This window comes from Pinus tabuliformis, chromosome 4_2 (assembly GCF_031772625.1).
Source record: "Pinus tabuliformis cultivar Carrire ecotype Pingquan chromosome 4_2, CPIR1, whole genome shotgun sequence".
Classification (NCBI taxonomy): Eukaryota; Viridiplantae; Streptophyta; class Pinopsida; order Pinales; family Pinaceae; genus Pinus; species Pinus tabuliformis.
The window spans coordinates 371,288,589-371,312,746 of record NC_142304.1 but is presented as its reverse complement, the minus strand read 5'-3'; positions in this window follow the sequence as shown (position 1 = coordinate 371,312,746).

Below are 24,158 nucleotides of genomic sequence, written 5' to 3'. Positions count from 1 at the left end.
TCGCCTTCTTCATGTTATCATCTATAAGTCCCTGAGCTTCCCATTCAGATTTTACATTGAACCAGAATTGGTCTGGGTCCTCATTCCCCAAGCCTTTGAACAGAGGCAGCTTCACTCAATTTTACATACTGAGCTACGGTGGAGGTGGAGGTGGTATGGGTGAAGTCGTAGGTGATGGTGGTGAAATTGGAGGTGTTGTGGGTGGAGGTGGTATCCATGGGAATCCTTGTCTTATTAAGTGAATGGCACTTCACGGAGAAACCTGCAATATTCTCTCTTCATCACCTCGCAGAGGTGAAATCAACAGACTTTATTAAGGACCCTTTGTTCCGTCCTTCTTGTACTTTTTTGCACTTTGTGTAGCCCCAAACATCAAGGTAGCTACATAACCAACCCTCGTATACAAGTTAAGAAAGGGGGGGAAGAAAAGAAGAAGGGATGTCAATCAACTAAATAGAATTTGAACTCAAGAAATTGCTTTCCTCATTGATTCAAGATATATCCAAGGCATTCAAGAGAATCACTGCTCCCCAGATGCAAGAATTGATCGACAAAGATCACAAAATAAAATATAAATCTCTTAATTTCCCGTGAAACAAAGGATGTTGAAAAGCCAAATGTATTTATTTTTCCAAGAAATGAAATCTGACTCCTATCCCATGGTTAGAATAGTAGCTAATGTTTGGAAAGGGTCAAAGGTATTAGAAATTAAAGGGACTTGAGGAATAGAAGGACTCTCAATCATGTCCAACCCTCATCATATTTTTGTCTAAATCATAACCTTCTCCAAATACATGATAACTATTAAGCACAAAGTTATAGATAAATCCTAGATGGATGTATCCATTCCCACGAATTTATTCGCTCTTTAAAAATGTATAAATGCTCTAGGATGCTAATGAAGTTAAATATTTGTAAGGTTTATGATTATTTGATGTCGAATTTTCTTTTTAAAATTATTCAAGCCTTTCCATAAGGAGTGGACATCATGGATTCTTTGATTTGTTCTCCCTTCTATTACATCTTGGTTAATGGATATCCATCTAAGCCCTTCAATCCTTCTCAAGGAATTCATAAAAGGGTACCTTGTGTCTCCCTTGATGTATGTCTTTATTTCTAAAGGGTTGGGTCATTTTATCAAAAGACAAGTTTCTACTATCTCCATTCAAGGCCTCTCTCTTGCTTCTAACATGGACCCTCTATCCCACCTTTGATTTGGGGATGTAACCCTCCTATTGAGGACCCCATCTATGGAAAAGCTAAAGCCTTCAAAGAAACAGTAAGTACCTTTATGTTAGCATGCGGAGTAATTTTCAATAAATCTAAAGCCCATATCTTATTTTTTAATGTTCATGTAGTCATTCAAAGGAATGTTAATTGTATACTAGGTTTTTAACAAGCTTCCCTTCCTTTTAGATATTGGGGATACCCCCTTGATCTAGGTGGTTATTGGTGGCCACCTTCCTATTCCACTTGGACTTCCACCATTGTTTCTTTCAAATTTTCAGTTTTCTTAATTGTAGCACAATTTACTATTCTTGGTGGTTTTTTGGGTCCTGAACTTGTGGAGCGGTTTTGAGGCCTTAAATGATGTTTTTTTGAAAAATGAGAAAACAAGAGCATCTAAATTGCCTGTGCAATTGAAATTTATATTCCTTATATATATATATATATATATATATATATATATATTTCTAATGAGGTATTGTGGGCGTCAAATAAATATCATATACAAAAGTTACAACTTCTGGAAGTTGATGTACCAATTTACCCCAATGGGGCCCATGGTTTTGGCACTTCATCTCCTTTAATTTTTTGGATATTTATGGTTTTCCATTGTTTCTCAATAATAAATAGGCCCTAGAGCCTCATTGTAACACAGCTCAATGGCATGTATCTTCCACATCGCTTCTCATAGATAAGCTACCATCGTTCGATCTAGTTTATTTCCATTTCTGTAAGTAAACATATTTCACTTCTTTGATATTAATGAAATGAATTTTTATTTTTGTTGTACCTCTGTGTTTCTGTGTATATCTATATTTTGTTGCATTCCTACAGAAGTTTGGATCAATAGTATCACAGGGGTCTGCTCTTTCTCTATTTTTCTTTACATGTCCCTAATGACATCAAGGTATAAGGAGTTAGTGCTCGAACTGGTTGAACCTTTGCAAGGTCATCCTCACAAGCTCCGAAAACCTCCCATGGAGGAAGAAAATAAAGGTCGGGGGATGGGAGATCCTTTTAAAATATTTCTCAAGGAAGCCCTCCAGCAACAAAGGAATGTGATGATGGATAACTTTGCCTAGATCCTTCAGAGGCTAGCCACAAGCAACATCTCTTCATCTAGCAACTATTTTGGAGGCACCACTCCTTTTAAGGCACAAGTTAAATTTGACATTCACATATTTCAAGGGAAGATAGATGTAGACAACATAGATAGATTGTTAAATTTGTTGGAAGGAATTTTTTCAATTCATGACTTTTCCAATCTGGAAAAGATTACATTTGCACTCCTCAAGGTCGCCCCACATGTGAAGGATTAGTGAGAAACTTACTGTGAACAAAAGGATGAGAGGGAATCCTCAATGTTTTCAACTGTACCCACTCGGAATTATTTCCAACATGCCATCAGGAAATAATAACACCCTATCGGGAGATATGAAGATAAATACATAAAGCAGACCATGCAGTGGCAGGGAAGGGACCAAGATGTGTCGAAGTTCAAGATTTTTTTCCATACCCTTCGCATGAATCTGGGTATCAAGGATTTTAAGAAAAATTTGGTACTCAAGTACCATGGCTATCTACACAAGTAGATCCAGGATGAGATAGAGCTCCTAGGCATCTCCTCACTTGGAACCGCCCATCGATATGTTGTTAAGATCGAGCATAGATTTAAATATAAGAAGCGAGACTTTGGATCTGTGAATTTGAAGTAAAGGAAAGGTGCTCCCAAACCATAAAAAAAAGGACAAAGCCAAGTCAGGCTGACCTAGGACAACCCACTAAAGCTACAAGAAAATAACAACACCACAAGGATAAGGAAGGATATAGGGAAATGGTGTGAGTTCCATAAGAGGTCCACTCACAAGACAAGTGAGTGTCAAGCCAAGCAGTCATTGGGGACCGAGATCGAGGCTTCCAAATTAGATGCATGTTCTGACTCTAGTGTCGCCTTCCCTACAACATCAAGCCCTTCATAGATGAGGTACTATCTGATGTTTCTCCTATTGAATTTTTTGATGTATTATTAGGCCACCCATACTTGTGCAAGAGGCATGTTGTGTATGCGTCTAGGTCTCACACTATTATTATTACTTTAGTCAATAAGTTTGACATGATACCGATGGTAGCATGGCCTACTGCCATTTCTATGATCATAACGAAGAAATGTAGTACGATCATTTCACAGACCAGGAATTTGTTTTTTCCTTATTATTCGCCCTCATGAAAAGAAGAAGATTGTGGTTGAGAGCTCCAAACAAGGCTCCTCTACACAACAGCAGCAAATGGACAAGGTTGTGGAGGAGTACAACGACATCTTCACCTCACCCACAAGGGTACCTCAGCATTCTCAAGTCAAGCACTCCATCGATTTCACCCCAGGCGCGTCACTACCTAATGGACCGATCTATCAATGTTATATTCTATTGAATGATGAAATCTAGAGGCAGATTCAGGAGTTGTTGCAAAAAGGGCACATCATGCTAAGTTCATCATCGTGTGGGAGCCCAATTGTGTTGGTACAGAAGAAGGATGGGACTTGGAGACTTTGTATTGACTATCGGGGACTAAACAAGATCACTATTTGGAATAGGTATCCAATCTCGTAGATTGATGACCTTCAAGACCAGCTCATTGGGGGAAAGTATTTTAACAAGATGTACTCAAATTTCAGTAATCTCCAGTTGTCGATCGAACCCTCCAATGTGTGGAAGACTACCTTGAAATCCAAGGATGGCCTTTTCGAATGCTTTTTCATGCCTTTTGGGTTGATGAATGCCCCGACAACCTTCATGAGGATGATGGACAACATCTTAGGACTCTTCACCAACTCATTTGTGGTGGTGTATTTGGATGAAATTTTGATCTTCAACCAGAGTTGAGAAGAGCACTTCCACCATATTCGACAGGTCCTCGAAACCCTACAACAACACAAGGTGTTTGCCAATTTCGAGAAATACACTTTTGGTATGACCCAGGTTCAATATCTGGGGTACACCATTGATTAGGAGGGTGTGCATGTGGACCCAGCCAAGGTACAAGTCACTCGGGATTGGCCAACCCCAACCACTCTGACAGAGCTCCTCAACTTTCTATGTCTTGGGAACATCTACTGCAAGTTTGTGTTGGGGTCCTCTCATATCACTTGGCCTTTGAGTCAAGTCACCAAGGGTGGAGCGAAAGAAAATTTATTTTGGTCTGAATCCCAAAAGAAGGCATTTTTTGAGTTGAAGCATCAACTCTTCTTTGCACTATTGCTCACATTACTAGACCTACAACAACCATTTGATATCAAGACAGATGGCTCCGACCATGCGATTGGTCTAGTTCTTACTTCGCAAGAGCATCGAGTGGCATATCTTAGTGAGACACTTCCAAATCTAGTTTGAAAGTATCCCACCAAGGATGAAGAGTTGTATTCGCTTGTGTAGGTCTACTGAAAATGGAAGCAATTATATTCTTCGGAAGGAAACAATCATCCACACAGACTGCCAACCCTTGCAATTCATGTAGTCATAGGGGAAGCTGTAAACCAATTGCCATAAAAAATGGTCCACATACCTGCAAGGGATCCATTTGAACATTAAGTACAAGAAGGGCAGCACCAAAAATGTTTTAGACTTCCTCAGCCGACCATTAGTCATGTCGTTGACCAATGTGCTCGACTGTTGTGGGCACGAGACTACGGGATGGCCGCATCTTTACAAGAGCGATCCAGAATTCACAACACATACCAGACACTCCTGGAAGGCAAGAAAATTCCAAATTTTCACCTTTAGGGTGCACTATTATGTCACTTGGGACACCTTTATGTTCCTTCAATAGCATGTACCAAGATGATTTGGGAGGAACACTACAATCAGTTCATTGGACATTTTTGGGTAGAGAAAATAGTGGCAGTGCTGCATAAGTTTTGATATTGGTCAAATCCTGGAAGAGATGTTGGGAAGTAAATTAGATCCTGCATTGCCTATGACATTTCCATACAGACCATCAAGAAGAAAGACATATATACTCCTCGGCCTAGTCCTAGTCAACCTTGGGAATTTATCTCCATCGATTACATGTCGAGCCTTCCTTCTACTAAGCGTGGAAATGAATGTGTTTTCATGGTCATCACCAAATTCTCTAAGATGACTATTCTATCGGCCTGCAACAAGAGTATGATAGAAGAAGCCACTGCTAAGCTATTCTTTTAGCAAGTGTGGGTAGACATTGGGATCCCACAGTCCATTATCTCGTATCAAGATAGCAGGTTCCTAAGCACATTTTTGTTGACTCTTTAGTCAACGTTGGGTACCAAGCTCACTTAGTCCATGGCTTTCAACCCCCAAACCGATGGCCAAACAGAGGTTGTCAAGAGGATGATGATACATATTCTATGCATGTACAACTCGAAGAATCCATGCACATGGGATGAAAGCCTCCGTTATGTCCAGCACAGCTACAAAAAATCTCTCCATAGTTCAACTGGCCATGGCCCCTTTTAGGTAGGATTGGGATTCTAACCACTATGTACCATTGATGTGGCCATACCATTTGTAGCTACTTAGGCAGATTTGGCTCTTATCCAAGCCGAAGCTAACAGGGATAAAAACATCATTGAGCACATTCAACACATCTACCAGCAAATCCATCACATATTGGACAGAGCCAATGCTAAGTACAAGCAATGCCATGATCAACGTCGCGTGCCACACAAGTTCCAGGTGGTCAACTAGTACTAGATCTGGAAGAGAGAGAAGGTGAATACTTGAACACAAAAATATAACAAAACATCCAAAAATGTAATTAAAACACGACAACATTGTTATCCACAGACAAAAATCAGTAAAGAGAATTGAAGAATTTGAAGACATATTCACTATATCTGAGTGGTGCTTTCTTGTGATATAGAATCGGCCATGGAACTCATCCCACCAAAATTTGACAACGTCATTATATCGCAGTTGTCTCCACCTCAAAAAATTGATCCAACCATTGGAGAGTGCATAAGTTTCACCCTTCCTTCTCCACCTGAAGATGAAAGCATAATCCACTCCATCCTTAATGTTATGTATGCACAACTCCAACCTTGATTCACTCCTCATAATTACTTTCTACTCATTTCTGAAGTGTGATCTAATATATTTCTCCATGGATAACTTAGGAAGCATGAGCCTACACTATTGTTGATTTCCATCTGTCTTTGTTAATTGCTTCTCAAATAATAACATCAAATCGCTTCTCTGGCTTATACCCACCAATGTATTTGCTGCTTCAACCATGCTTGTATCTGGTGTTTGGTGCATGTTACTGGCCTCAATGCTTTCCATTCCAATGGGTGGTGCTGATGTTGTAATAGGATTCCAATGGCTACAATCTTTGGGTGCAATTTCTTTTAATTTTAAAGAACTTTTCTTGGAGTTATTTTGGTAAGGAAAGGAAGTTGAATTAAGGGGTATCCCATGGAAACTGGGAAATATAATCAACTCTAACAGCATAACAAAGATTCTAAGGAAAGAATAGTGGGTCATATTTGCACAATTATGTTCACTAGAGGTCCCACATTGAAATCATCTATTTCTCGACATCTCCAAAATGTTTTGGATAATCATTCCAAGTTATCTAAGACTCCCAAAGGCCTCCCACCTATTCGTGATCATGATAATGTTATTCATTTTATTCTAGGAACTGTTCCCTCAAACATCAAGCCTTACACATATCCATATGCCCAAAAAGTTTGAAATTAATCGTATGGTTGTGATGCTAGAGGTTGGTATAATTCAACATAATCAATGTTCTTTCTCTGCTCTAGTGGTATTGGTACACAAGAAACATGGATCATGGAACATGTGTCCAGATTATAGGGAGCTCAATAACATTAATATTAAAGATAAATTTATGATTCCTGTCATTGATGAATTATTGTATGAATGACATGGAGAAATTTACTTTACCAAGTTGGATCTTTGTTTAGGATATCATCAAATAAGATTGAAGACTGAATAGATTCCATAAACAACATTTAGAACTCAAAGGGTCATTATGAATTTTTGGTCATGCCTTTTGGCCTTACCAATGCACCTTCTACATTTCAAGGTTTGATGAATTCCATTTTGAAACGCTTCCTTAGAAAATTTGTTTTAGTATTTTTTTATGATATACTAATCTACAAGTCTTGAAAGGATCATGTTCAACCTGTTTGGAGGGTGCTCAAGCTATTGGAGGAGAAATATTTATATGCAAAAAGCTCTAAATGTTTTTTTTATCTCATGAAGGTGCTAAGGTATACCCTAGAAAAATTAAATCCATTAAGGAATGGAAAATTCCCACATCCATAAAGCATCTGTGATGATTTATCAAATTGGCAGGGTATTATCGCAAGTTTTTCAAGAACTATGGTAGAATAAAAACACCTCTAACAACGTTACTAAATAAAGATGCATTTTCTTGGACACCTGAAGCAACAAAGGCCTTTGAACATCTTAAAGAGGCAATGTGCCAAGCATCGGTCTTAGCTACACTAGACATCAAAAAGCTATTTATGAGAAGGAAATATTGGCATTACTACATGCACCTAAGAAATGGTGACCTTACCTAATGGGAAGACACTTCTAGGTAAAAATGGATCATGATAGTCTTAAATATTTTTTAGAACAAATATTATCTTCAGAAGAACAACAAAAATGGGTCACAAATATGTTGGGTTATGACTTTGAAATCATCTACAAAAAAGGGAAGAAAATTTTTGTTGCAGATGCACACTCAAGAAAGGATGAGGATGTGGAAGCATTGTTTTGTGTCATTTCTATTACCCAACCAGATTAGATAAATCAGGCAAGGGATGAATCGAAGAATGACGAAGAAGTGTGGAAACTCATTCAAACATTGTGGAAAGATCCCAGTACATCTGATACATTTAGATGGGAAAATGATTCGTTATCGTACAAAGATCACTTATACCTATATAAGAATTTCCATGTCAAACAAAAGATTCTTCTAGAATTGCACACCTCTCCCTTAGGAGGGCACTCAGGATTTTTAAAAGCTTACCATAGGGTTAAGAAAGATTTTTTTTGGGATGGCCTTAAATCTAATATTCAAAAGTTTGTGGCAAAATGTTTGGTTTTCCAACAAAATAAAGTTGAGACAATTAAGACCCCGGGTCTATTAAAACCTTTATCCATTCCAAGTCAATGTTGGGAGGAGGTTTCAATGGATTTTATCACAATTTTACCCAAGTCTGAAGGAAAGAGTATCATCATGGTGGTATTTGATAGACATACCAAGTATGCACACTTTTGTGCATTATCTCATTCATTTAAGGCCATTACAATTGCTACTGCATTTATGGAAACAATCAAAAAGGTACATGGGAACAAAAATATTATTGTAAGTGATAGAGATCCCATTTTCACTGGAAATTTTTGGACATAATTATTTTCTTTTCTGGGTACTTAGTTAGCTCATAACTCATCTTATGGTCCACAATCGGATGGGAAAAAATGAGATAGTGAACAAATGTTTGGAAGGTTATCTTCATTGTTTGGTATCTGATAAACAGACACAATGGGTCAAGTGGTTGCCTGTGGCTAAATGGTGGTATAACAGTTCCTTCCATACTACAACAAAAATGACCCCATTTATGGCACTTTTTGGATATCATCCACCCTCCATCACATAATATTTGAAAGAAAATTGTAAGGTTCAAGTAGTGGAAGATCACATCGAGCATCATCAACAAGTTCTCAAACTCTTAAAGAATAACCTCACTTTAGTGCATAATAGAATGAAACAACATGCAGATCAACATCGCAGCGAAAGAAGTTTTGATGTAGGTGACTGGGTTTTTCTATGAATAAAACCATATAAACAAATGTCCATCAAGAAAGATAAGAAGGATAATAAATTATCACCAAAGTATTATGGTCCATACTAGGTGTTACAAAAGATTGGTACTATGGAATACAAATTTAATCTTCCTGCATATTTCTGAGTGCACTCAGTTTTTCATGTTTCATGCTTAAATAAGTTTATAGGTGACAAGATCCCAATTCGAACAATATTGGCAGACCTTGACGAGGAAGATAAATAATATTGGAACCTAAATAAGTCACAAAAACAAGAAATCGACAGTTATGAAATCGATTAATTTCATAGGATCTCATCAAGTGGAAGAACTTACCTGTTGAAGATTCCACATGAGAGGATAAAAATTTTATACATAAGCATCCAAAACTACTCAAGAATTGAGGAAAACACCTTTTGAAGGAGAGGGGCATGTTAGGCCCTATACTACTAGTTTAAGCCCTTATTGTTATTAGTGCAACCACCATATTATATTTTTGTGCCCATATAGTCTACATGTTATTATTGTGCACCAAAGAAGCCACCTATTGTTATTGTTGTGCCCCTACAATATTATCTTTGTGTACACTCTGATTGTATCGAGACCCCATAGACTCCTATATATAGAAAGGAGGTCTTGTCATTTGTATGATCAAGAATTGTTCATTTGTGTAATGTACAAGAGGTTGCCCCTCAAAGATGATGATTTTGACATCATTGGTCTATATTTTCTTCTATTTTGTGAGTTGTTTGCATAACACCCTCTCTCTTATTCTTTGGATATTTCTAATTAAAACAATTTCTCACTCTATTCCTTTGTATCTATTCTCTATGTTGACAGCTCCCATTAATGTGATCAAAAGAATTAGGAATATACGACAAAATTTTCTATGGGGAGGGACCCAAAAAGAAAGGAAATGGGCATTGATATCTTATGAGAAGGTATGTCATCCAAAGGGAGAAGCTATTAGTCTAAATATAAGAGACACTATCCCAATGGCAAACATGTTTGCTACAAAACGTTGGTGGCATGGCTAAAGAGTAAATCTAAACTTTTGATGAATATATAGAGATTTTATTACACACCTCGCATATCAAAAACATCTAAGGTCTGCATGAATGGGGAGTGCCTCATATCACTCATATGGAATAATGCCTAGAAAAATAGTAAGAACTTAGAACCATTATTTGTAGGAGGTATCTAACATACATTCATTCTTCTTCTAGGCAGACATAATGCAACATTAACCTATCCTATCTAAAAAGTAGCACTTAACCCCAAGTAAACAAGCGATAAAAATTTATACGTGGGTTAAGATTAATCAATAATAAGAATACACCATGGATGAATCTCAGGTTGGAATGCATAATTGGACTCTTTTGAGAAATGACATATTCAATGGGGGGAGGGGGACCAAAATGCAATGGATGGGACTATCCATTATTGACTCATTACAATAAGTATGGATGATGATTTCATAATACTAAGATAACATGGGGATGGTTAGTTCCATATAAATGAGGCTTATAGAATGATAGTTGGTTGGCCTCTAGCAAGTCAATATCAGTAATGGGACAAAGTGCATAATCTAGAATTGTGGTGAGAAATGTAAACCTTTCTATTTATACTCAAGCTAAAGAAAATATTAAATTTGGATAAATTTATTGAATGGTGTTTTTCGAGTCTAGGAAGGTGTCCTTTGTGTTGAGGAAATAAGGAAAAAAAAAGCATAGCTTTATATCTCGTATGAAATATCGTCAGTTATGGGACAAAGGTGCGATTTTCTTTTTCTAATAAGATCAATGATATGTATATGACTTAGAAACCCTAGATCAATGGAGGAATGATCCTTATACAATGGGATTCTTAACCTACATTGGAATTCCTTATAGGGATTTATGTAATGGAATGTGTGGAAGGAAATAAGTAGGAGAATATCTAATTCCAAGGCCTTTATAAGGTCATAATATGTGATATTATTCTCAAAATTATTATAGGAATGATTGGTGTGAGAATGTGGGATCCTAAAACCAAAAAGACATCAAGGTTAGAGATTATCATCCTTTAAGAACTCAATATTTTTGGTTCCTTACATTTATCTACTCAACAATCAATCCCAAAAGGAGTCCACTTACTGGATAAATGGATACCCCTCCTATCCTCCACATGAAGTTGAACTTTTATGGGGCCTCCAACATGAACAAAGGGTTCACAAGTGTGCAAGGAATATTTCAAAATCATAATAGTCAAGTTATATGCACGTTCTATAAATGGATAGGATATAATTATAATAATTATCATGAATTAGAAAGTGTCATTAGGGGCTTTCAGTTGGCCATGGATCAAGGATTCACTTATCTCATCATTAAAGGAGATTGATACTTATTAATACAAGTAGTTTTCAAGCTCATGGGTGGATCCAACACACTTAATATTTTAAGCAATTAGAAACTTACAATGATCTTTGATAAAGTTGATCAATTATTTAATGAACTCCTAATACTCATCCCCCAACATATTAAACACATAAGGAATATTCCAAAGAACAATTGGCTAACAAAGTGTTAGCTAGAACCCCACCCTACAAATTAGAAACCTACTAAAAGACATCCCACACCCACACAAATATGACTAACTTTTGATTCTAACTAAATATTGATTCAAATCCCAAAATGAGGTGTCAGGATTAGGGAATTTCAAGGTGCATAGAAAGGAAGGAAAGGTGGCAGAAAATGTCAAAGTGTGGATGACAATTTTAAGGGTCATTAGGAGGTTGAGCAGATTTTCTAGTATGGGATCCTTTTGATTGTTGCCTTCATTATAATTGTATTACACCCTTGTATCTAGATGTGAGCTCCTATATTATGGCCTTTGATGGCATAAGAAAGGGGAAAATGGAACCTAATTTCCATCATGGTTGGTCAGATGTGAAAATGATCCCCAACAGGTTATCATCATGGATTTAGCTCCATTAGAAAAAAATCATGATGAATATGTTATCATCTTCATATATGGACTATAAATTGAACTATTTTGTTGCTTGGGGTTTATTTTTAATAACATATACACATAAAAGGAATGGAAAATGGGAAAATTCTATGTTTGGCTTTTGAGGCATAGCTTGAAATCAAGGTTGTTTGCAGTGGTATGTGACTCATGCAAAAGAGGAGATTGTGCGAACACATAACCAATTCCTATATGGACGATTATTGGATGGCAAGGATGCCATAGATGAGGTCCATATGGAGGATCAATGGCTATGGAAGAGCACAAATACAACTTCTATTCTAATGGAAACTCAAGGTCGAGCCAAGGACCCAAAAAATTCCAATACTAGGGATAAAATTTACTTTAGAGTAGTAAAAAAGAATTGGGCTATGAACAATATGAGATTATGGAGCTTCAAAAATAACTCTCACTTTTTGAAGGTAAATTTGATGTCTTTTTTAAGGGGGTCCTCAATATCCAAATCTTTATTAAATAGGTAGTAGAGGGAGTTGAATATGTACATGATCATGAAGGCTCTAGGGGCTCAAAGGGCTCCTAGAAAAATCTGATCTTGATTCCAAAGTACCTACTCCTACATTCAACCATTTTATCCAATACTTTGAGCTCATAAATTATTGGTCAGTGCATGAAGGGGGTAACTTTAGAACCACCAATCCCCCCCTTGGAGTACATCCCTTAATATATTTATCTTAATATTTATCGCATTTATATCTTTATATGTTTTATTAATTGTATTTAGGGTCATAGGTGTGGCCCATTTTAAGGTAGTGCCTTGGAAAGTAACAATATTTTTTGCTTAATAACATAAACTACCAAGTTTTTCTACTATTTTTATCAATTACATTTTCTTGGATTCTTAAAATATCATAGTTTGTCATGTGGCAAGGTTTCTTTGACTATCAAGAGGGATTGGTTTCCCTATTAAAACCCTCCCAAACTCTATGAATTTTTATATATTTTGTGCTATGAATGTGAAATACAAGGCAAGGTTTTAATTTTTAATTAAAAAAAAGGTGATTTTATTTAATTGTTGTTATTAAAAATTGATGGAAATTACTTAAAATATTTAATAAAATAATATACATATAATATAAGGAAAAGATGTAAAATATTAAGAACTTAATATATTTATAAAAAGAGGAAAATTAACAAATTAAAGGGTAACATTGAATGTGAATGTATATTTCACATTAATGTATATTTTTGTCAAATTAATGCTCTTTTATTGTAAAAAATAGATGAAAACAATCATTAGTTATGGTTGTTCCAAAAGCAACAACTTGAGTTCAATCTCATAGATGATTCTTTCTAGTGGGGGAGAGATTATTTTTTTTCAATTCTCTTGGACGGTAATTCAATATATAGGATGTACTCAGCCATCTCTCAAAGGGAATATTGGATAAGATCATTGAAACGTGCTTCAATTTTTTATGAACTAGAAATAAGGAAACATCTCCCTAAGGGCATATTAGATAAGATCAAGAATAAATGTTTCAAAATTTTACGAACTAGAAAGAAGGAAACATAAAGAATTCCTTTAGTGAAATAGTGAAGGATTGTTAAGAGATAATTTCACCTATAGTAGTAGGTTAATTTATTCCCAGTAAGCCTTTCCCAAGTTCTTGCCTAGAAGGTGTGTGTGAATGGAGAAATGAGACAAAGAAACTAGAAAAATACGAAGCACATTCAAATTTACAAGGAGGTAGTAGACATACCTTTTAATGCTAGCTCCTTGACTTTTTTTAAAGATGCCAATTATAGGAAGATCTTCTAATGATATCTTTGTTTCTGGATCTCCTATATCACCTGCACATCCAGAAAGAGACCAACATAATCTTCATACAAAACGAAATTAGTACAACATAATACATCAATCATGTAACATAATCAAAGAAACACAAGATATGAATGGGGAAAATAATTATTACTATTGTCTATGAATTGAACTAGAGTAAATTAATGACTCCTCTAAGCCTTTGTCCTTGACTTAATCACTAACTTCTATGCCCACTACACAAGTTTATCATGGTTGCGACACTGACAATTTTGGCATCAGCTCCTTTCGTCTCCCTGTGACCAGTGAGGAGCCCCAATTATATAGATTTCCATCATTATTGGAATTCAATTCACCTACATTATTTGATTGTATTAAGGTGATGATTAAGATATATGAAATAAATCATTATTTTAATCAGTAATGGTTATTTTAATTAAAGTTGTCAAGTTGATCTGAATATATTCTTATCCAGTAAAATTTTGGCACTGTTTTGGTGCTCTAGTTTAGAGAGTGCATTGATGGCCTTCTATTTCAGTCTGAAACACTAGGAGGGAGTGTTGATAGGTCCACTTGTTAAATTACTACAACTGAGAAGGAGCGTTGAGCCCTCAAAACACTTGTTTTTTTACATTTCACCAATCACAACTTGATCCTCTGGCTTGGAAATGGTTGTGGCTTTCTTCTTGAACCTAGGTGTGACTTTAAGAGATTTAGAAAACTCCTCCTAATGTACAATTTCATAAGAGAATATGATGGTTGAATTAAATTACAGAAACTAGATTAGTGAAAGAGGCAAGTAGGCATCACCGAGAAGAGACCTATAGAAACTCAAAAGGATGGTGAGATACATAAATAAGTACATCGCTGAGGTAGGCATACCCACATTCAGTACTAGAGAATATATCATAAATTCCCACATAACATAATGTGGACTAATGTAATCGAGAACTAGTCGTGATGCAATGTAGATCTCAGGCACAATAGCTATTAGTAGGGCTGGACATTAATGTGAAGGACCATAATGATGGCCCTCAAAGTACATAATATAGTCTCCAATCACAACATGGGGAGGAGATGATCATGAATTAAGTGGCCTCAATTTCCCAAGCTCTTCGATACACACCCCAATGGTATGACTCTACTACATGCTAATGAATGAGATGATCTTAAGAATGTAGGGAGACTATCTAATTACTAGGAATTGATGTATATCATTAATAGATGTGATGGATACAATTGATAATGAAAATGTATCCTAAGGTACCTAGAAAAATATACAAAGTGAAAATTAATGAGTTCAAGTTGAGCACTGTGTAGAATCAGTCAACATGGGCCAATAATGAAATCCTAATGAAAACATGAGGAAACCTGCCACTGATGAGTCCTGTAAGCTGCAAGGTACTATATTATTTGTAGATCCACATCCCAAGTAAGGTTCCAAATTCAATGGTAAGATATTCATCAAAGGAGGTCCTTAATGTATCTCCCATCATCAACATGAAACTGACATGAAGATAAGGTCTTTGATGATAGAAAATGAAGAAGTGTTGTAAACTGACATAGGGATGTCCAACACAAAAGTATAATGATGCATTCATATGGTCAATGTTTGACTAAGACTTCCCTTGAACATATAATGGCATGACACAATAGTGAAGTGTGTAGCAGATAATGAAGAATATCAACAAACATGATGGTGACACAAGAGGCATCACCAAAGCCCATGGATTGGAAGGGTAACCAATCGCGTGAGATATGGACTCATGGAATAGAGTGATGTGACTCACGCTGAAGGTGTGAATAAGAATTCTAGCAAAAACCAACTATAATAATGTGACTCGAACAAGTTCTATGTTCACGGGTGACATACAACTACCATAATAGAAATGTGATAGAAAAAAAGCCCCCTGCCCCTAGTGTATCCCCTTCATAGTTTAATGAGCACAAAAGATATGACAAGTAAGCTCAATATATTCCTTTTTCGTGAATTTTATACTGAGGAAAAAAATAGATAAAAGAAAACTCATGACATTCTTATGTATTAATGAGATTGATAATGGACAAGACATCACTCGTCAACTTTCAATTTAACTAATGGACATGAAAAGACAGAAACAATTCAACATTTTCATATAGGTTTTATGAGCATGAAAAGAGGATAGTAATAGAATCTTGGGATTTTCATGGGTTTAACAAGTCACGAAAAGAAGAACAAAATGAAATCAATATTTTTGTATAAATATAGTGAGCATCAAAATATAGCAAAAGGAGATTGATAATTTCATTATTTAATGAGCATTAAAAGAAGGAAAAAAGAAATTTCATTTCATATAGACAAGCAGTATAACAATATGCATCTTGTTCTGAGGGGTAGTGATGGAACCAAACTAAACAAGGTATAAAGCAGAGCCAAAGTGTCTAGCAATGAAAATTCACTCATCACAACGATCTCTCCAAAAGGTGATGGAGGGTTGCAATATTGAAGCAAGGCTAATGCAAAGGGAATAGGTCAAGTATGGTTGTAAATATAGTGAGTGAAATAAAGGAAATAATTGGTATGACGACATCTATCAAGACATTGAAGACTGTAAGCATAGGTCATCATAAAGTAACATAATAAAAAGTGTGAGGACCCCCTGTAGGGTGATAGCAGAAAATGATAGACAAAGAGAGGCATGGGGATAAAATTTGATGTCATGGGAGGTGTTAAATAGGATCCTCGAACCTACAAATGGATGAACCATGGGCACTAAGGAAAAATCAAGTGATATTTTAGGGTGTCGATCGAGGGTAGGCTATATCACACAAGTTGTGATGTGCAAAAAGGAATGGTTAAAGTCAAAAACTAATGTGGTGGGCCTTAAGGAAAGTTGAAATGTAGACAAAGAAGGAAAAACATGCAATAAAAAGGTCATAGAATCCTAATACGATATGCCAATTTTAGAGATATACCTCAGAGCAATAGTGGAAACCATGAAAAGTTTTTTTGTGAAATATATACAAATATGAAAAGCATGGCATAGTCTGATAGGTTACACAATGTAGTTCCCATTGTTGGGCACAAGTCAAGGATTATAATGTATAAACTCATGTTCACTTGCTAGAAATATATGGTGCACCATCATGGGGCCATGCCACATCCATTGAAAATTCCAAGCTCCTAAAGGTTTATGATTCCAAGTATAGCATAAAAACATAATGTTGTTAGGGAAAACCAAAGGACATAAAGGGTGAATGGTCTCACGAGCTAAGGTATTTCCTTGATATCGATGATCAAGACATGAAGAAGATATGAAAAATTCATTGACTAGAGAAGTTAGAGTGGATAATCTAGTGGCAAAGTCAATGCCAGAAAGCCTCGACTTAATTTGGCCAAAAGGTGAATCAAGAGATGCCCCCAGGCCCAATTCAAGATTCTGAATGTCAATCTCCATAGTTTCCAATTGTGGGAGAGTACAAGCAACATGAAGCATAGTCTCCCTTGGAGTTATTGTGAAGGCTTGACCTCCAAGACACCCATATCCAAAGGAAAATTAATATCAAGGCAATCAGGTGAAAGTGATGGAGTGATGACCCATGTGGGAAAATGGTCATGATGATATTCCATATTGGGATGGATATTTTTACCAATGTCATTAGGTATTGGTGGTACTACTGAAGGGGTAATTAATTCCACAAAAGGTGTTATCACATTGGGCATTAGGTAACTCCACGAATGTGTATTTCATTAAGATAAATCAACATATAAGGAGAGGGAGACTATAGGGATTCATCTTATAATGTCTCTTAATCTTCCAATTCTTCCTTATTTTTCTATTTAGAATATTCACATCAATTTTACCAAGCCCTTAGGATTAGGTTTCAACATTCCCTCTTGAATATGAAGGTATGTTGTTGAGTCCAAGCATCACTTTGAATCTTTCAAACTTTTCTCTTAGAAGGATTTTAGTGAATATGTCTACAATCTACTCATTTGTGGAGAAATTTCATAGATGGGTATTCTTAGCCTCAACATGATGTCAAATCAGATGATACTTTGTGTTGATGTGTGTCGTTCAATAATGGAAATTTAGGTTCTTCGCCAAATTTATTGCAAAAGTGTTGCCAATCAAAATAGGAGTTGAATGTACTTGTTTCTCCTACAAATATTCTAAAATTTTCCTGAGCCACATAATTTACTTTATTGCTTCAGCTGCTACCACATCCTTCCTCAATTGTGGGATCTTATAGAACTAATTGTTTGTTTTACCTACAAAGCAAATCCCCTAGTTGTGACCCGGTTTATAAAGAAAAAAAGAATAAAAACATGTTATTAAATATGAATTCAATATAACTCTAAATATGAAATAAGAAACAAATTAATATATATAAAAAAATATAAGTCAATGTAACTCTAAATAGAGAATAAAAAGCAAAGTAATGTGGTGAGAGATAATACACGAATAAAACAACAAAATATAAGACTCATAAAAACAATAGTTTGACGTGTCTCATTAAATTAAATGAAATAACTATAATTTAATACAGAATATCCAAAACAGCAAACTAATTTAATACATAATCTTATACTTCTAAATTTAGAGGCCCATCAATCTTATATAAACCTTCGAGTGCCTAAGAATGGTTATATGGGCCTTAATTTCTGTCTAATTTAGAGGCCCATCAATATTATTATTTGAGTCAACATTAAAATGTTCAAACTCATTTATGGAGACTACAACATCTCGGCCATATTGCGCTCTATATTACTTTTAACCTTTTATTTTTTTTTAACTAAAATGGCATGTAAATTTTTACAAAAGTTTATGCCACTACAACATTTCCCTTATACTGGGTTGTACATCACCTCTCGCCACAATCAAGATCCTATCCTAATGTAGAGATTAATTTATAAATATGTAACATTATTTGATGTTAATGAATTACTCTATAGTTTTAATTTGTGTAGAAACCATGTATATTCTCATCACAAGGGGTTGTGATCATGAAAATTCCACATTGTAAATCCTATCTAGGTTTGGGATTAGGGAAAGGAAGTGGATTATTTGTTGTAAGTAACTTTTGTGTAGTGTGTTTGTACTAGTGGTTCCTAGTTATCATTTTTTTATTGTAATTGAATTTTCTTGAGAGGGAGTTGTTCAAAGACTTGAGAGAAGTCTATAGAAGATAGCAGACAAGTTTTCGAAGAAGAAGTTACTAGTTTTCTACTTTGACAATGAATAGGTTATGCATATGTCATCTGGAAGATTGAAGCCCCCCATGCCCCTTCCCTACCTACCAGGCCCCCAATAAAAAATACCATATTGGATTGGAGGAAAGATAAAATATTTTCATCTAATCATATAGAAGATTTGTTTGAAATCTATGTGGGATTAGGATTCCATCGAATATAAACTCTAATTTTGTCTTTTGAGAGTAAGGAAGAAATTGCATGACCATCAATAAGTGAAAAATGCCAGATCCTAAATTTTTTGTAAGAATGAGAGAGCTATTACAAACAAATTTATTGTATCTCCTTTTGTATGAGATTACGAAACACAACCATTATTATTGTTTGAAAGATATGATTATTGTTAGTACTATCATGCTCAAACTAGTAATTAACATTATAGCTAGTGGGGTAGGACTTGTAAAGAAATATGTTTTAATAAATTTCTTCTTGAGATTGGAATAATGGAGAGGACTCTTGGTAGTATTTGTTGTGGTAATCAATCATGTGTCAAGCCATCAAATAATATTGTATTTCATGACATGTCAAAACACATTGAGACTACACACAATTTCATTAGTAACTTGATTAATAAGAAGGGGAATTGCATAAGGGTATTTCTCTGCTAAATATAATGCAATCAACATACCCATGAGAGCCTTATGTAAGTAAAAATTTAAATGATGTATGTCTAGTGTTGGTTCTTATGTCCTTAACATTATCCTTAAGAGGAAGTGTTAGAAAGTATGATTTTGGTGCCATATAGATGAATTACTACTTTCAGTGGTTTGTTATTAGAGTGTTAGATGGGTTTTTCAAATTATCTACACAAATATGAATATACTATTATTTTAGAGTTTGTTGAATACTAGTTGGATATTGGAAATTCTCTCCATCAAGAATTTCTCCTATATAATTAAAACATGGAGCTGATTTGATGGCTTCTTTTGTGTATCTGAGCCAACCATTTGATCGCAAAGCATATCCGAGTTGAGATGAATACCTTTCTTGGTGCACATCCAAATTGATAGCTTTATTGGTGTGTCTAAGTTAAATAGAGGATTTCCTAGTGTGTCCAAGACAATAACCAAGTGGCTCCCTTTATGTTATGCTTGAGCTATAAAGTTCAATGTCTATGATGAATAAGTAAGCTCAACTTAACTAGGAAATTTTGGTCTTCATTCTTGTGCTTGGGTGCATAACCTAAACTAACCATCCTATCCTTCTTAAGCACGATGCTATCAAATGCATGTCCGCATGGAATATGGGTTTAAAAATTCCCTAAAGGAGAGAATTGTTGGACTCGTATGAGGAGTTGTTAACTCATGGACAAGTGGGTTATGTCAATGTTGAACGCTTTATGAGTGGATAATATGTTGGTTTGTGGACTCATGTTAATATTGTGGAACTAGAACACTTTATACAGGTTATTTTTATGAAAGGGGTAGGTATTAACAAAGAGTGGATACATTTGTTACACTTGTTATATCTTGCAATCATTCATGGAGTTATTTGCATGTTTAAGAGGTGTTCATTGAGAAATTGAATGACCCATGCACCTAATGGACATCCTACTAGAGCAATAATTGCAATGGTTGGGTACCCATGTATTATGGTGGATGGTAGTTCCTTTATATGGACATAAAAATTATTCATGTATACAAGAAGAGTGTCCTCTATATCTAGAGGAGCATGACCCAAAATTCAAATCTCATAGTTGTGACTCGGTTTATGGAGAGGAAAACACTAAACACATGTTATTTAATATAAATTCAATCTAATTGTAAATATAAAATAAGAAGCAAATTAATCTGTAAAATAAAATTTAGAGAAAGACACTAAAAACATGTTATTAAGTATAAATTTAATTTAACTCTAAATATAGAATAAGAAGCAAATTAATCTGTAAAATGAAATTTAAATCGGTGTAGCTTTAAATATAGAATAAGAAGCACAATAATGTGGTGAGAGATAATACAGCAATAAAACAATAGAATACAACACACTAATAAAAACAATAATTTGACGTGTCTCATTAAATTAAAAGAAAATTCAAAAAACTATAATATAAAGGACTAAAATGGCAACCTAAGTTAATAAGAATCCATATGCTTCTAAATAAAGATAAATTAATACACAGTTTACTAAATCATGGTGAGAGATAACACACCAATAAGACAGTAAAATATAACAAACTAATAAAAACAATAGTTTGACTTGTTTCATTAAATTATATGAAAAAACTATAATATAAGTGACTAAGTTAATAAGAATCCATAGACTTCTAGATAAAGATAAATTAATAAACAGGTTACTAAATAGCAGAGTAGTTCAGAGGGAAAGTGAACGATAAAAAGCCAAAATGAAGCAAGAAACCCTTCCAAAAGTAGACATTCCAAAAATAGACACTCAAATCCAATCGAACCAGTCAACTAGCACCAGATCTGGAACAGAGAGAAAGTGAATACTACCACCCAAAAATATAACAAACCATCCAAAAAAAATAACAACCCATCTAAAAAAATGTATTTTCAACACCACAGCATTGTTACTCACAGACAAAAATCAGTAAAGAGAATTCACGAATTTAAAGACCGATTCACAATATCTGCGTGGTGCCTGGTAGTGATACAGAATCGGCCATGGCTCTGGTCCCACCAAAATCTGACAACGTCATTATATCGAAGTTGTCTCCGCCTCAAAAAATTGATCCAGCCACTGGTGAGTGCATAAAGTTCACCCTTCCTTCTCCACTTGAAGATGAAAGTGTGATGCGCAGCTCCAACCTTGATTCACGCCTCAGCATTACTTTCTGCTCGTTCGTTTGTGAAGTGTGGTAAAAATATCTCTCCACGGATAACTTGGGAAGCACAAGCCTACACTGTTGTTGATTGAGATTCGACTCTGTTAATTGCTTCTCAAATAATAACATAAAATCGCTACTCTGGCTTATATCCACCAATGTATTTGCCGCTTCAATCTGGCTTATATCCACCAATGTATTTGCCGCGTCAACCATGCTTGTATCTTGTGTTTGGGGCATATTATTGTTCTCCATAGCGCTAAGTTCTTGCTTGAAACAAGAAATATCGCAATCCCAGGTCACCGAATGGTACAGACTTCAAAATATTCGCAAACTCAGCGCAAACAATGAATGAACTAAACGTTCAAACAAGTCGTTGTTTTATAGGCTAGATATTCGATTTATTTATCCATAAAGTTCATATTTGTACGGACAAAGGACTTTGCTGTGTTAACGGAATTTTCTAATTATTTTAAATTTAAAATTTTTATGTGAAATCTTTCAAAATATCGCAAATTCACATCAAATAAAGAATGAATTAAAAATTCAAATAAATCGTTGTTTTATAGGTTAAATATTCGATTAATTTATCCATAAAGCTCATGATTACAGTGACAAAGTACTTGCTTTTTAACAGAATTGTTTAATTATTTTATATTTTGAATTTTTCTTATTGAAGTTTGGTAAGATTTTTTGATTTTCGAGTTTACATGTACATTATTTATATCGCTATGGGGTAGGGTAGCACAAGATTCCCACCCAAGATCTCCCGTTGGGTATAGGGTACCACAAAATTCAGACCCAATATCTCCGGTTGGGTGAGACTTCATTCCATGCATCGCCACTTGAACTACCCACACGGAATTATATTTTGAATTTTTATTTGAAATTCCCTAAAATATTTTTCGGTGAAATTTTAATATTTTGTTATTTAAATTAATTTTTTAAAATGTAGAAATGGATTTACTTGAAAACTTTTGTGACACTCAAATGGTGGCCGGTTTATAACTTGATTTTAGATTTGGATAAATTTAACCAAAAAATATAATTAAACCCAACAAGTTTAAGAGAAATTCTTCCTTGTAAATTACAAGATAGATCATTTTTCAACTTGTTTCGAACCAACAAGTTCGTAGTCATGACAAGTTGAAGAAACAGATCCAGCGTAGCATGTTAAATAGTGTGAGCCGAGACTCCAAAGGCTATCGTGACTAACCGCTAATTTTGACTTTAGGACCAGAGTCAAGATTTAATGGAAATTAGTTAAATTATGTGAATATATAACAATATAAATTATAATTTGTCATTTAAATGAGATTTAAAGTATAAATTATACGTGTGTGTGTATATATATATATATATATATATAGAGAGAGAGAGAGAGAGAGAGAGAGAGAGAGAGAAAATTATTGGAATAATAAAATTGAAATATACATAAAAATAATTATATATAAAGTTTACCATAATTTTCTAACTCACCTTTGTATATATTTCTTTATATATATATATATATATATATATATATATATATATATATATATATAATTTATACTTGAAGTCCCATTCAAATAACAAATTATGATTTTTAATAAATTATTTTATATTGTAATATATTCACATAATCTAACTAATTTCCATTAAATCTTGACTCTCGTCCTAAAGCCAAAATTAGCCATTAGTCAGGATAGTCTTTGGAGTCTCTGCTCACACTATTTAACATGTTAAGCTCGATCTGTTTCTTCAACTTGTCCTCATGATGAACCACAATTGTTGGTTCCAAATGCCTCGACAAATGATTTATCTTGTGATTTACACCGAAGAATTTCTCTTAAACTTGATATGGATCACAGAAGCCTCAATTCAACAATTAAACCCAACAAACTAATATATATATATATATATATATATATATATATATATATATATATAATCAATATATTTCTAAATACATCTATTAATTAATACAAAGATTATATATTTTCAAATATAGAGATAAACTAATGGGTTTTCATATTTTTGGGTTGAGAGGATGGAGTCACGTGGATTAGGGTGGTGCCAAAAAAGTATGCCTGAAAACCCTCCAAAACATAACATAATTAAACCTAACAAACTAATATATATATAACCCATTTACTAATTTAATTAGATATTTATTTTTATTAGAAAATAACGATGGTAAATTAAATGAAATTTAATTTAAAATATATATTAAAAAATCAATGTATTTGTAAATACATGTATTAATTAATACAAAAATTATATATTTTCAAATATAGATATAAACTAATGGGTTTTCATATAT